The sequence below is a fragment of the Piliocolobus tephrosceles genome, chromosome 4 (assembly GCF_002776525.5).
Source record: "Piliocolobus tephrosceles isolate RC106 chromosome 4, ASM277652v3, whole genome shotgun sequence".
Classification (NCBI taxonomy): Eukaryota; Metazoa; Chordata; class Mammalia; order Primates; family Cercopithecidae; genus Piliocolobus; species Piliocolobus tephrosceles.
Window position 1 is genome coordinate 156,126,584 of NC_045437.1, and position 15,707 is coordinate 156,142,290.

The 15,707-nt window shown below is 48.0% G+C and overlaps 1 non-coding gene across 1 annotated transcript; it reads left to right on the forward strand.

Moving 5' to 3' along the window:
- Positions 1 to 14,934: 14,934 nt before the first annotated feature.
- On the forward strand, positions 14,935 to 15,035 carry LOC111531096. Its single transcript, XR_002728135.1, has one exon. It is a non-coding gene; the product is annotated as a small nucleolar RNA U13 (small nucleolar RNA).
- The last annotated feature ends 672 nt before the right edge of the window (positions 15,036 to 15,707 follow it).

Consider the following 15,707-nt stretch of genomic DNA (forward strand, 5'->3'; position numbering starts at 1 on the left):
CTGTGGACATGTTTCTACCTGTGTGTTCACCAAGTGCATCACAAAGTGGCTGCTGCATTTCCCTGAGGGTGGCCGTGTGTGCTTAGCAGGGAGGGAACTCCCCCAAGGAGCTCACAGTCCAGTGGAGGAGACAGAATTGGCTTGTAGGATTATGCGGTTCAAACGCCACTGCAGGAGTCTCATCCTTAAGTCTTTGTGTCCTCAGACCAAGTACACAGCTTGGGCCTGAGCAAGTCCTGATCTCAGTGAATGGAAGAAAAATCATAGGGATGTGTTGGGGACTATGAGTGGGGGCTGGAGCTGAGTCACTTCTTACTACAAGTATGGGCAGGGCTGATAAACAGGAAGGGGAAAGGCAGTCTGGGCTGAGGCAGTGGCAAGGACAAAGGCTCAGAGGTAGGAAAAGACGACAATGTTAGGCGTGATCCAGGCTGTCTTGCATGGGGTGCAAGAAGAGGGGCCAGAGCCTTCGAGGTCAGATCACAGGGGGCCTGAGAGGCCAGAGCAAGGTGTCTGCACTTGCTCCTCCTCTGTCTCTCTGCTTAGGGATTCTGAGCAGGGTATGCCCAGAAAGGGGTGGCATCCTGTGGGCAGAACTATGGAGCCCTCTGAGGTTGGAGCTGCTCTCCCACCTGGAGCGCTGAGCTGGTTGGAGAAAGGATTGGAGGACAAGGGGCTCCAGCCTAAAGCTTGAAGCCAGGGAGGGCTGGCCTCTCACCTTGCAGATGCTGAAAGGGACACCACACCTTATTCTGAAAGGAAAAGCAATACTGGGGAGTGTAATGTTGGCTTTCTGCATTTCCGGCAGGGCTGGGGCTGCCTTATGGCCTATCACCCGCTCAGCCGGGGATGGAGCTCAGGCCTCCAGGGGCTGTGTGAGTCTAGGACTGGGCAGTCTCTAGGCCCAGGCAGTGTACGCAAAGAGAGGAAAGTGAGGACAGATACTGCGGACCCCACGGGTCCCTCACATCCCTGTGGCCCCAGGGTATGGCCTCTGCATCTTCTACGGAGCTGCCAGGGTATGCTTATCCTGACAGGGGTTGTGCTCTAGGAGGTGGGCCAGTAAGGGGTGGCAATTCAGTGGGTAGGCTGCCAGGATTTGCTGGGCTCTGGGGAGTGCTGGCCCTGGCTGCTATGGGAGGGAGGCAGGAGAGAGAGGACATGCTGCTTATGGAGGCTCACGCTGTCTCCGCTTCCTCAGGTGAGAAGCAAGGCCAGGCAGCCGCGCAGCAAGGAGGAAGAAGACCTCAGTGCTGTCTGAACTCCGTGCCCCACTCCCTTGGGGAAAATGTTGAGTATCCTATTAAATTACAGCTCGGCAGAGCTGTGCACGTATTTAAGAGTGAGGCACTAAAGCGTGGAATGGAAGAGTGTGTGTGTGTGATGTGTGTGCACGCCGTGTGCTGTCTAGCAGTGGGCCTCACTGCAGAGGGTAATTGGATTTGAGGGGTATTATATCTTTAGTTTCCTAAAAATGCTGCAACAAATGACTATAACAGTTCTGGAAGCCAGAAATCTGAAATTAAGTTGCAGTCAGGGCCGCCACCTCCAGCTGCTGGTGGCTCCTAGTGTCCTTGGGTCACAGCAGCACAACTGCTGTCTCTGCCTCTGTCTTTACACGGCTGCCTTCCCAGTGCCTCTCTCTGTCCATGTTTTGTCTCTTACAGGGACATTCTCATTGGATTAGGGACCAGTCTAACCCAATATGATCCCATCTTGGTTTTTACCTCAACTATTAATATATCTGCAAACACTCTGTTTCCAAAGAAGGTCACATTCTGAGGTTCTGAGTGGACATGACAACCCACCAGAAAGGGGGACCCTTGTGTGTCTGTATCTACAAGTCTCTTTTCTTGAGGCTGTAATCTTCCTGTGAGCCAGGTCACTAATGTTATCAGAACCAGGCGAGGGGAGGGGCTGGGACTCTTGCCATTTGGTAAGTAGACTTCCACTTCATTTATCTTTCGCTCAGCTGGGCCTGGGGTCCCAGAGAGCAGCCCTTGGGGACCAGCCTGTCCTGAGAGCAAATTTCTAGCCTGCCAGAGACAAGTGGGGAGGTGGGGGTGGGGTGCAGCTCTCAGTTGTACAAGGCGAGGAGGGCGCCGGGGATCCAGTGCTTCTTCCATCAATTTCTGGCAGCCCCTCAGTGTGCAGTGCCACCTTCCCCCAACTCTCACAGGCGTGTGGGCCTCTCGTTCCAGAGCCCGGGTGGCATTGAGGAGGTTGCAAATCAGCTGCTTCCAGACTTCCCCACTGCTGGCTTCGACTTGGCTTTCCCTGGTCGGCTGTGTCAGTCACTGTTGACCCATCTGCTTTCCAGCTGCCTAAATTTGAATGCCATTCGCCTCCTATCTCATTCACATCTTTGTGGGTGTCACCCCTTTACTGTCACTTTCTTCCTCAAATCTGCCAGTGGACTCTAATTACATTCAGAATGAAGCCTGGACTCTTACCACCTTCTTCTTGGCCTGTGGGAGCTGCTGCTGCTGCTGCCACCTCTAGCCCCCTCCTACCCTGAGCCTCCTCACACAGCATGTGCCTGCCTCCAAGGTCCTCAGCTCATCCTCATCCTCTCTCCTTAAAAAAGTCACTCTTTGGAAAGATCTTCCTGACCTCCCTCCCATTCATCTTATTGCTCTGCCCCATGCTGCCCAGCAATAATTTGTCTTTCTGTATCTGGATTGTCCACTCATCCCTTCAAACTCTGCACCCCTTGCCACCGGCTCTGGGCTGGGAAGCTCCCATGCATGGGTCATGCCACGGGGCTCCCTTGCCTCCAGCATCTTGTTGGATTTATTCAATGTGGGCACAGGCCAGAGGCTGGAGGGTGGAAAGAAAGGGAGATGGGCACGTTTATATATTGACCTCTGTGTCCCTTTGAGGAAGGCCTCGGCCCCCGTCAGGGGGTTCCCTCCATGCAGTTCCTCTCCCAGCATTCCAGAAGCTTTGCTCTTCCCTTGACTCTCAGGCTTAGAGGTCACTGCTTCCTCCTTAAGTACTGCCTTACACACTCCTTAATCAACAGTCCCCCTTCCAAGTAGCAGGTCTGATGGTGCCATTACTTTCTGACTAGGACTCCTACCTACTTTTCTTTTAAATTTATTTGTTTACTATTTGTCTCTCCTTCTAGATGATACAATCTGGGGGGACCAGCATTATCTGGTTTCCTGCTGAATTCCCAAGATCTGGCACACACAGGGTGTTCAATAACATCTGTCAAATGAATGTGCACACCCACGTATGTGTGCCTACATACAGACACGAGCCTGGGTGTACATGCCGACGTATCCATACACCAGAAGCCTCTGCAGGCTCTGACAGCCTGGGGTTTTCAGATAGTTAGGAACAGAGGTTGCTCCTGAGCAAGCGGGCCTGGAACTTCTTGACTTCCTTCCATTTATTTGTGATTCAGTTTGTGGAAGCCACCAGTGTTCCTACAGTGTGGCCACACTGTGTCAGCTTAGCCTCTCTGGGCTTCAGCTTCCCTGCACAGGGATAGCAGTACCTTCTCTGTGATCACCTCCCTTGGTGATCCATGAGCTTATGTGCCAGCTTCTCCTGGTCTATCAGTGACCCCTGGAGGTCACAGTGTGGAATGTGGGATGTGCCAGGTCAGTTGTGGCGGCTGGAGGAAGGTCGCAGGAGTCTGGAGGGACTTGCCCAGGAGTGAGGATGGAGAGAGACTCTCTGAGGGTTTATGGTGTCAAAATGCCTTCTCACTAAGTGTTTACTCCAGGCTGTAGTCAAGTAGCTGGTGGGTCTAGTTTTCCATGGAATTTGTATCCAAAAGGGAAGCGAGGCTTGGGAGAAGTCAGCTGGGCAACCAGGCACCCAGAAGTGATGCCCCGCTCAGCTGGGAGGCTGGAGAGGGACGGATGAGCCTCTGTGCTCTGGAGAGAGTTGAGGAAAGCAATGACCCCCTCTGGTTGTTCCCCTCCTCCACTTCTCTTCCTTCTGCAGATTTCTCTTCTCCCTCTCTTTCTCTCTCCTGGTCTGCCCAAGACAGCCTGGAAGTTTCTGGAAGGTTTCTTGGGGAGTCTAGGATATGAGGCTCATTCTCATTGAGGCTTTAAAAGGAGGCCATCAAACCTCTCTGAGATCAGGTTTCTATTACATGTGTGGAATGTCGAAGCTGATGATAGTCTAAGAAAACTCAATAAACCTTGAAAATGACATCAGGGTTGATGGCTGTAATTTAAAATAATGGATACCAAGAAATTGTTTCTCATTTATCTCTACTGCTGAGATGTTGGCACCAAAGAGACTTCATTAGGTGCAGATTTTTTTTTTTTAAAGTAAAAAATAGTGTCATTTATCTCAATCAATAACATATATGGGAGGTGATGATGGTCGTGTTTAATAATACCTAACCAACAAAAGCCCCAGTTCTTTTCACAGTTTGGGACAAATAAATGGATATGCCAAAATTGCTTCACAGTGGGAGAGGCACAGAAACTTATAAAGCCTCATTCTGATATAAAAGTGCCACTTTTGGTTTGTTAAGCAGCACATTTGACTTGTACAGTTGCTCAGAAATAGGGGAAGGTGGCAGGAGGGTTCTGACAATGTGGCCAGGTCCTGGGCCATGTTTGATCAGAAGTCCTCCTCTCTACAGCCCTTTCCCATCTAGGAGCCTTGAGCTGAAGGTAGGAAGGTACCTGTGGAAGACAGTCTCTTTCAGAGTTGTTACTGGCTCTTAGCTCCCAAGATGAGCTGTGCTTGACTGGAGAGATTCCTGAAGTGTATGTGTGTATATGTACATGAGTATGTGTATATACGTATGTATGTGCATATGTGTGCCTGTGTGTCTGTGTGATGCCCAGGCTTCTCCCTAATGGGTCAGGAGTAGCATTACTCTTTTTGCAGCGTTCTTGTTACCTGGTGTCTACATTTTAACCCCTTCACCCCTCACTAGTCAAGAAGTTGATTTGTAAGCCAAGCTCCTGCTTCTCAATTCTTTTTTTTTTTTGAGATGGAGTCTTGCTCTGTCCCCCAGGCTGGAGTGCAGTGGCACGAACTCAGCTCACTGCAAACTCCGCCTCCTGGGTTCACGCCATTCTCCTGCCTCCACCTCCTGAGTAGCTGGGACTACAGGCGCCTGCCACTACGCCTGGCTAAATTTTTTTGTATTTTTGGTAGAGACGGGGGTTTCACTGTGTTAGCCAGGATGGTCTTGATCTGCTGACCTTGTGATCCACCTGCCTTGGCCTCCCAAAGTGCTGGGATTACAGGGGTGAGCCACCGCACCTGGCCCCTCCTGCTTCTCAGTTCTACAGCCATCAAATAAAGCCTGCACTGCTTGATGCTCACTTTTGATTATGTGTATTGGCTTTGTGGCACCAAAGAGGGAAAGACCTCATTTTCTGGGCGGGGACTGGCTTTGTAGGTAACATTCTCATTTTAGAAACTGAAGATCAAAGCAAGTATCCAGTTTCCTGCAAGTGACAATTGGCAAAGTAGAGGGCAATCCATCTGAAGGTGATTAATTAATCCCTTTGTTGGAATAAAGAACATTTACATGAGGTCTTAAACTCCTCCACAGTCTGGCTTGGCTGCAGGTGGGAGGCAAGGACTGGTGGTACTGAGTCCAAACCTACAGGACATCTGGGAGTAGAGGTTTCACTGAGCCCCCCAAGTTTGGATCACTTGCTTCTTTGACCCTATGCTGGTTTTGTCCTGTGTGCCCATATGGTGCTGCCAAAGCCATGGTGGCGGTGACAGTGATGCAAGCTGATTGGGCATAGGTAGCCCTGTGGGTGCTCAGCTGGGCGAGGCAGGGGACTCCCAGGGAAACATCTACTCTGCTAACTTGTGAAGCTCTGCTGTCCCCAAATCTCAATACGGGCTGCTTCTGCTTCTGTGTTTCATGCACAGGTCACAGGTGTGTGTGCACGCCTCTTCCCCCTTGCACATGCATGTGCACACACTTGCATACACGTGAGCCCACACCCACAGCCACCTTCTGAAACGAGCCTCGTTCATCCTGTGACAGCAGCCAGGGACATCCTACTGTTAGGAAATGGATCAAAGATTGCTAATTGATCAAACATTAAATGCTAGTTAAACACCGCACTGAATAATTCACCTTTTCTCATGTGAGCAACTTTGTAGCTGCTGGAACAGGAAGTAGGAATTTTCATGCTGCTATCAGTGTTAGAGATGCGGTGAGGATATGTTGTTTGTTTTCCTGAAGTGTTGCGGAATGTGTGAGAACCAAAATCTTCACTTATTAAATTCAGTCCTGTGGGAATACAGTGTCAAGATTTCCTATCTCAACCTGATTTTTTAAAGAATCAGGTGGCAGAGACATGGAGAACATTGAGAGGAGAGGCGGCCTTCAGATCAATTTATTTTATTTTATTTTATTTTATTTCATTTTGTTTTTGAGCTGGGATTTGCTTTGTCACTCAGGCTAGAGTGCAACGGCGTAATCATGGCTCACTGCAGCCTCAAACTCCTGAGCTCAAGTGATCCTCCTGCCTTGGCTTCCCTAGTAGCTGGGACTACAGGTGTGTATCACCATGCCCAGCTAATTATATAAAAAAATAAAAAAATTTGTTCTTGCCTTTTTGCCTGGGCTGGTCTCAAACTCCTGGGCTGAAGCAATCCTTTTCCCTCAGCCTCCTGAAGTGCTGGGATCACAGGTGTGAGCCACTACGCCCAGCCTGGAAAGGAATTCTTTAGTGGGAGGAACAGAGAACAGCCTTGACTGGGGAAGAGAGGGCTCAGAGACCCTGGAGGAATCCTGCTATGGTAGGCTGAATCATGTACCCCAAAATGTTCATGTTTTCATCCCCAGAACTGTGCATAGCTTCCCTTACACAGCATCGGGGGCTTTGTAGATGTGAACAAGTGAAGAGTCTTGAGACGGGAAACTTACCCTGGATTATCCAGGTGGGTCCAATGAAATGACAAGGGTCTTTTTAAGAGAGAGGCAGCTGGGTGTGGTGACTCACGCCTGTAATCCCAGCACGTTGGGAGGCCGAGGTGGGCGGATCACTTGAGGTCAGGAGTTTGAGACCAGCCTGGCCACATGTGAAACCCTGTCTCTACTAAAAACACAAAAATTAGCTTGGCATCATGGCATACGCCTGTAGTTCCAGCTACTTGGGAGGCTGAGGCAGGAGAATCACTTGAACACAGGAGGCGGAGGTTGCAGTGAGCCGAGATGGTGTCACTGCACTCCAGCCTGGGTGATGGAGTGAGACTCTGTCTCAAAAAAAAAAAAAAATAGAAAAAAAAAAAAAAAACGGGGGAAAAAAAAAAGAGGCAAGAGTGTCAGAGTCAGAGAAGGAGATGTGACAATGGAAGCAGAGTTCAGAGCGGTGCCCCCAAGACCCAAGGAATGTGGGCAGCCTGTGGAAGCTGGACAGGGCCAGGAACACATTTTTTGTTAGATACTCCAGAAGGTTGCCCACACCTTGATTTTAGCTCTGTATGATCCATTTTGGATTTTTGACCTCCCCAGCTATAAAGTAATACATCTGTATCATTTTAAGCCAGTACATTTTTGGTAATTTGTTACAGCTGCAATGGGAAAGGATACGTGCACCCTTGACTCTCTACCTGCAGCTTGCTATGTGCCCACAATGACACCACCAGACTCGCTCCTTTAGGGGCACTTGTGGGAAGCAGATATTCTCTACTGTAATTAATAATATTTGTAAGAACATACTATGTGCCATGCTCTGTGCTAGGAGCTCTACCTGCACTTGCCATTCACTCCTTACTACGACCCTGCAGTCAGGTACCACTACTATCTATACTGTATTAGTTATCTACTGCTGTGTAACAAATAACAGCTCACGACAACACATATGTATTATCTCTCAGTTTCTGTGGGTCAGGAATCAAAGAGAAGCTTGGCTGGGTGGTTCTGGCTCAGGGTCTCTCATGAGACTGCTGTCAAGGTGTCAACTGGGGCTGTAGTCGTCTAAGAGCTTGACTGGGGGAGGGCCCACTTCCCAACTCCGGTTTGGCTGTTGGTTGGAAGCTTCAGTTCAGTTTGTCACGTGGGCTTCTCCAGTGGGCTGCTCACAGCCTGGCAGCTTGTTTCCCCCAGAGCAAATGATGAGAAAGAGAAAGAGAATGAGAGTGGAAGAATGCAAAGTGAAAGCCACAGCCCTCAATTTCAGAAGTGACATCCTGGCCAGGCACAGTGATGCAAGCCTGTAATCCCAGTGCTTTGGGAGGCCGTGGGGGGAGGATTGCTTGAGGCCTGAACAAAATTGTGAGACCCTGTCTCTCCAAAAATGTAAAAATAAAAAATTACCTCGGTGTGGTGGCATATGTCTGTAGTGCTAGTTACTCAGGAGGCTGAGGCAGGAGGATGGCTTGAACCCAGGAGCTGGAGGCTGCAGTGAGCTATGATCATGCCACTGCACTCTAGTCTGGGCAACAGCAAGACCTGGTCTCAAAAGAAAATAAAAGAGTGACGTTCCATCATTTCTACCATACTCTATTTATTAGAAACCAGTGGCTAGATTCAGCCACACTCAACTCAAGGGGAGGGGTTTCCACTGGGGTGTGAATACAGCAGGCAGAGATCATTGGGGATCATCTTAGAAACTGCTTACCCACCCACTTTACAGGTGGAATAACTGTAGTCCAGAGAGGTTAAGCTAGTAAAAGATAGAGCTGGGGTTTGAATCCAGCCCTGGGTGAGCTCAGAGCCCACCTTCTTAACCATTTTGCTGTCTTGCTTTGTTGAGCCAATGTTATTTAAACACTTTTGCTGTCCTCGGACCATTTGAATGGCCCTCCCTGGTGTGCCAATGGCCCTCGTGTACACCTCGGTCCTAGGATGGGCCTCCCTGCACTGCCATAATTGGTTTCTTCTCTGTCTGGCTAGATAGGATGACGAGCTAGGCACAAGACAGATAATTGAAAGTAAGGAATGAAGGCATGGGCTCAGGAGAGTTTGCTATTTAAGGAAGAGTGTTCCGGCAACATGGGGCCACAGGATGAGGAGTCCTTCCCTGATGGGGAGGAGCGTGCACTGACATCTGTTTTCTGTGTCTGGCTATCTCTATGTGGGGCTTTCCTGGGTCCTTAGAAGCTCACAGCTTGGCAGCTTCCTTGACCCGCCCTTCATCTCTCCTGTAGCATCTCTTTGGATCCCAGGGCACAGTGGCAGGACAGAGCAGTGTCCAAAAAAGTTCAAGGTGAATGGGTCTTGAAGGGCCCATTCTGGGAAAAGGAGAGGCCATCAGTGTCCTCTGGACACAATTCAGGGACACAAGCGGTGTCTATTGTGCATTGTCTATGTGGGACAAAGCTCAGGTATCCCTAGAAGGTTGATGTCTTCCTGCAGGAGTGAGGAGGTATTTCCCCATCATTGATTCTACATGGTGGTATTGCCTTCTTCCTAAATGCCATCTGCTGGGAGCTTCTAGGACAGTGGTTTTGAAAGGATCTGGACCAGCCGCATCAGCCCCACCTGGAACGTGTTAGACATGCAAATTTTCAGGCTTTCCTACCCAGACCCACTGAGTTAGAAACTCCAGGCATGGGGCCCAGCAATCTGTGTTTTAATGAATCCTCCAGGTGATTCTGATGCGGATAAAATCTGAGAACCATTGCTCTAAGCAGCTTTTTCTTTAAATCCTCCCAAGCTTTTACGTTTTTAAAAATAAAAACTTCCCAAAGCAAAAATGTTCAATATATAAATGTTGGAAGATCCAGGGAAGCACAAAGAAGAAATTTTCAATAATCTGCTGATTAGTATTAATTTTTTAGTGCATATCACTTCATTATTATAGGTATATGTGTGTATTTATAAATGTACACAAGTTACTGTAAATATTGTTGTGCATGCTGCTTTCTAACATTTCTCCAAGTTTTCAACATTGTCCCACTGCACCATTTATGCATGGCTGCATAGTAGTCCATGGTTGGAATGTACCATCATCTGACCAACCTCTGGGATTGACACAATCCGTTCCTTAGAGAGGGCATTGATTGTGAACTCTGCTCAGATGTGTTTACAACACAGACAGCTGGTGGGCAAAAACCAATTAACCTCTCCCTCCTCCTGGGCTAGGAGGGCAGACCAGCGAGGAGGGTAATGAGAGCCCGGCCTTAGAGCACTGGGGGATCTGAATGCAGCCACAAAGCAGTGAGAATGCAGATAGAGGGACAAATGAAGGAGGTGCCACAAGCTCCGTGAGTGCCCAGAGGTGGGTTTTGGGGGAGCGGGAGTCATAGATTCTGAGTCTGTATGAGAGAGAATGCACTTTGATAGGAATAGAGATAAGGAAGCCAATGTTCGGATTCCATTTTTACTTTAGAAAAAACACCCCACAAAACCAAAAACCTGTCTTCATATGCACACAAAAATATGCGGAAGACTATAAACCAAAATGTTAAGGTGATTTCTGAGTGGTGATATTATGAGAGATTCTCATTTTCTTCTTATGACTTTTCTGTATTTTTTGAATTTTCTATAATGAACATCTATTACTTTTGTCATAAGAACATGGAAGAGAAGACTAGGGAAGTCACGGGGAGTAGTTGTTCTGGGTGAAAGGTGCTCGATGATTCCGTTTAGTTGTGCTTTGGTGACGAGGCCCCATGACATTTAGGAGAAGAGGGTCAGAATTCAAGGGGTGAATCTATGAATCTTTCTCTTGAAAATGCCCCTGGCCAGAGTGAGCATTCTGCCGGTGGGTTGATGACCCTGGTCTCCTTGGCAGTTGATTGAAGGACCCTTGCTGGGTGAGAGAGGGTGCTGGCAGGGATGGGCGCTGTGGCCTGGCCTCCGCAAGCCTGCTGTGTGTGTGTGTCTGTGTGTATGTGTGCACATTTGTGTGGTCCCAGCCTAGTCAATGCATGAAGTGACTGTGAAGGCTGAGCCCTGATGTGGGCTCCATAGGTCTTGGCGAGGGGCTTTGGCAGGCATCAGGCATCCAATCCCAGAATCCCCTCCCAGCTGAGGCTGATTAGAAGGGAGTCAGAACTATTAACCTCTCCTCCTTCTCCTTGGCTTTTGCTCATTGCAATGCCCTGCGGAAAGAACCTTGAAAGACAGCGCTCAAATGAGTTTCAGTGACAGCTATCTAATCTGACGCTGAAGGGGCTGTGCTGGTTTTTTATTAAACTTCATTACTTTCAATTACAAAAGAGTGGGTTTAGTGGGTGTATGCCTTAAACCTAATTGAACTGTTTCTCCTATTCTTCTCCCTAGTGTGAAACATTCTCACCTTTGGGGGAGAAAAAATTTCTTCATTTTAAGGAAACATGTTTATCCTTGAAGGGCATTAAGAATTGAAGAAAACCTGATGGGCCTGGTGTGGAAGTGAGGGAAGCAGCGGCTGCAGCACGGACAGTCAGCAATCCTGGAGGCCCTTGAAATCCAGCACCAGCGGGGAGGGTCTGTAGTGCCAGCTCCAAGGATTCCTGGATCCTTGATGGAATTCCATAGGCTGGTTTCTTTGCCTGGACTTAGAAGCTGCTTCATAGTGAAAGCTTTACAAAGCTGATGGAGGGCCATCAGCTGAGGCTGGAATGACAATGGATTAGTTCCGAGGCTAGCAGATCTCTTTCTCTCTTCTCTTCCATTCTTTCTTTCTTTTTTTTTTTTTGTGAGACGGAGTCTCGCTCTGTCGCTCGGGCTGGAGTGCAGTGGCCGGATCTCAGCTCACTGCAAGCTCCGCCTCCCGGGTTTACGCCATTCTCCCGCCTCAGACTCCCGAGTAGCTGGGACTACAGGCGCCTGCCACCTCGCCCGGCTAGTTTTTTTGTATTTTTTAGTAGAGACGGGGTTTCACCGTGTTGGCCAGGATGGTCTCGATATCCTGACCTTGTGATCCGCCCGTCTCGGCCTCCCAAAGTGCTGGGATTACAGGCTTGAGCCACCGCGCCCAGCCTCTTCCATTCTTTCAACAAGATTTCTGGTCTGGAAAAAAGTGATGATGGCTGGAAATGATGCTTGAAGGGTGCTGAGCTAAGTAGGCTGAACTTCCATGGGAGCCTCCCAGGGGTTTCATCATGAGTGTGTGGTGGAGGGACTGGGGCATGTCAGGCGGGGTGCCAGGAAGCTCAGTGTTTTACTCGCAGTCACCAGTTTGTTTTGTAATGTTTTTTCCTAAAGCATTTCTGCAGGAAGTCTGATTTTAGAAGGCATGCATTCCAGTGAATGGCAAGAAGTGGGCTGGGGATGAGGAAGCAGGGTCCTTGAGGCTGTTGCTGTGTCACGGGGGAACTGGGGGGCCACGTTGCCCTTCCTGTGCAGGAGACCACCTTACTTCCTTTACCATTATGTAATGCCCTTCTTTGTCTCTTTTGATCTTTGTTGGTTTAAAGTCTGTTTTATCAGAGACTAGGATTGCAATTCCTGTTTTTTTTTTTTTTTGCTTTCCATTTGTTTGGTAGATCTTCCTCCATCCCTTTATTTTGAGCCTATATGTGTCTCTGCATGTGAGATGGGTCTCCTGAATACAGCACACTGATGGGTCTTGACTCTATCCAATTTGCCAGTCTGTGTTTTTTAATTGAGACATTTGGCCCATTTACATTTAAGGTAAATATTGTTATGTGTGAATTTGATCCTGTCATTATGATAGCTGGTTATTTTGCCTGTTGATGCAGTTTCTTCCTAGCATTGATAGTCTTTACAATTTGGCATGTTTTTGCAGTGGCTAGTACTGGTTGTTCCTTTCCATGTTTAGTGCTTCCTTCAGGAGCTCTTGTAAGGCAGGCCTGGTGGTGACAAAATCTCTTAGCATTTGCTTGTCTGTAAAGGATTTTATTTTTCCTTCACTTATGAAGCTTACTTTGACTGGATATGACATTCTGGGTTGAAAATTCTTTTCTTTAAGAATGTTGAATATTCACCCCCACTCTCTTCTGGCTTGTAGGGTTTCTGCCAAGAGATCCGCTGTTAGTCTGATGGGCTTTCCTTTATGGGTAACCCGACCTTTCTCTCTGGCTGCCCTTAACATTTTTTCCTTCATTTCAACTTTGGTGAATCTGACAATTATGTGTCTTGGGGTTGCTCTTCTCGAGGAGTATCTTTGTGGTGTTCTCTGTATTTCCTGAATTTGAATATTGGCCTGCCTTGCTAGGTTGGGGAAGTTCTCCTGGATAATATCCTGAAGAGTATTTTCCAGCTTGGTTCCATTCTCCCCATCACTTTCAGGTACACCAAACAAACATAGATTTGGTCTTTTCACATAGTCCTATATTTCTTGGAGGCTTTATTCATTTCCTTTTACTCTTTTTTCTCTAAACGTCTCTTCTTGCTTCATTTCATTAATTTGATCTTCAATCACTGATACCCTTTCTTCCACTTGATTGAATCAGCTGCTGAAGCTTGTACATGAGTCACGTAGTTCTTGTGCCATGGTTTTCAGCTCCATCAGGTCATTTAAGGTCTTCTCTACACTGTTTATTCCAGTTAGCCATTCATCTAATCTTTTTTCAAGGTTTTTAGCTTCCTTGAGATGGGTTCAAACATCCTCTTTTAGCTCGGAGGAGTTTGTTATTACTGACCTTCTGAAGCCTATGTCTGTCACCTTGTCAAAGTCATTCTCCATCCTGCTTTGTTCTGTTGCTGGCAAGGAGCTGCAATCCTTTGGAGGAGAAATGGCACTCTGGTTTTTAGAATTTTCAGCTTTTCTGCTCTGGTTTCTCCCTGTCTTTGTGGTTTTATCTACCTTTGGTCTTTGATGTTGGTGACCTACAGATGGGGTTTTGGTGTGGATGTCTTTTTTTGTTGATGTTGACGCTATTCCTTTCTGTTTGTTAGTTTTCCTTCTAACAGTCAGGTCCCTCAGCTGTAGGTCTGTTGGAATTTGCTGGAGGTCGACTCCAGACCCTGTTTGCCTGGGTATCACCAGCGGAGGCTGCAGAACAGCAAATATTGGTGTCTGATCCTTCCTCTGGAAGCTTCATCTCAGAGGGGCACCCAGCTGTATGAGGTGTCAATCGGCCCCTACTGGGAGGTGTCTCCAAGTTAGGCTACATGGAGGTCAGGGACCCACTTGAGGAGGCAGTCTGTTCGTTCTCAGAGCTCAAATACTGTGCTGGGAGAACCACTGCTCTCTTCAGAGCTGTCAGACAGGGATGTTTAAGTCTGCAGAAGTTTCTGCTGCCTTTTGTTCAGCTATGCCCTGCCCCCAGATATAGAGACCTCCTTACTTCCTTTTTTGCTGAAGGAGGCTGATATGGGGACACATGGATAGTCATCTGATCTCCCCCGACCAGAGCCAGAGTGGTGGTGGCATGATTCAGAGAAGTGAAGTTTGGAGTAGTATCCTGGCTGAGAGGATGCTGATTACTTGGCTCCCTACCTTTTATTTGAATCTGAAGGAAGACAGAGAAGAAGGGGCACAGAAGGGAGGATTTGCTATTCTGGTGTAGCTGTTGGAGAGAAGTGGGTGATTGTTCTGGAGCCTGGTTTACCATCTGTCTGACTCTAGGAAACTTGGGGTCCTAGCTCTGAATTCCACTGTGAAATCTGGGTCCCTGGGGAATCAACAGAGAGCCTCATCCTTAATCAGCGCTAACAATACCGGTTCTCTCTTTCTGCTGTCTTGAAGACCAGAAACCTCTCATATTGATTGCCTGGGTCATATCTAGCTGTGTGCCCACCAGGACCTTCTGAGGCCATCTACTCCCATTAGGCCCCCTGTCTTCTGGTTCCCTGGTCCAGGGCTCAGAGTCCAATGCCAACACCATAGGAAAGCCTTGAACACTCTGAAGACTCTGCCAGTGGGAGGGTTCTTGGAGAACCCACGATAGTAGGTGGTGGGGATGAGGAAGTCAAGAGCTGCTATTTGAATTGTGTCATTGTTTTATTAAAGTTTAAAATTTAATAAAACAAAATTTATGAGAGATGTTCCAGCTCCACGAACATCATTCAACTTCTCGCTGACACAGCATGTTAACACAGCCCAGCCTCCTGTCTCTGGATGTCAAAAATGGTAAGGCTTGATCTTTTGTATTTCCTAAGTGTGATGATTGAGTTTTCATACTCATGTGAGGTGTGCCTCCTTTAAGCCTCATTATGACGTGAGCATATTACCCATCTGACGTTAAAAGAAAGAAAGCTTGTGGTTGTTTGAGGATTTATAGGGTTGTGGGTGTGCTGGTGTCATGGTCCATATTTGCCAGGGCTGGGAGTGGGACAGAGCCTGGGTGGGACAGAGCCTCACGTCCTTGGTGCTGCTGTTGGAGGCCCCAGAGTCTCAGTCCACCAAACGTTTCTGCCTCCATTACAGCAGCATGTCCTTGAACCAGTTGTGGAGGATAACCTGAGAGTGCTTACCTACCCACGGGGGAAGGAGTGGAGCAGAGCCAAGAAGGAACCGATTGCACAGCCACACAGCCAGATCCTGGCTCCGCTGGTTACTTGCTGTACAAGATCCTTCTTCATCTGTAAAATGGCAATAACAAGAGACCTTCTTCCCTCATTGGGTTATAGCCAGATAGTGCCTGTGAGGTACTATCAGTGAGCACTAAATGTGTGGTCACTTTTCATTGTATGCTAGATGCTTGCTGGGCATTAGGTCATTGCTTCACAGAGCATGCAGTCAAAATAAGATTGGAAAGTTCACAGACATCTGAAATACTTTGAGATGTGCGAAGTCCTGAGAGGAGCCAATAGAGTACGTGTGCCTGTGTGTGCACATGTAATCTGGGGTGACTTCTAGAAGGAGGAGATTTTTGATGTGGCCTTTAGAGAGGTGGGAAAGATTTCGATTAAA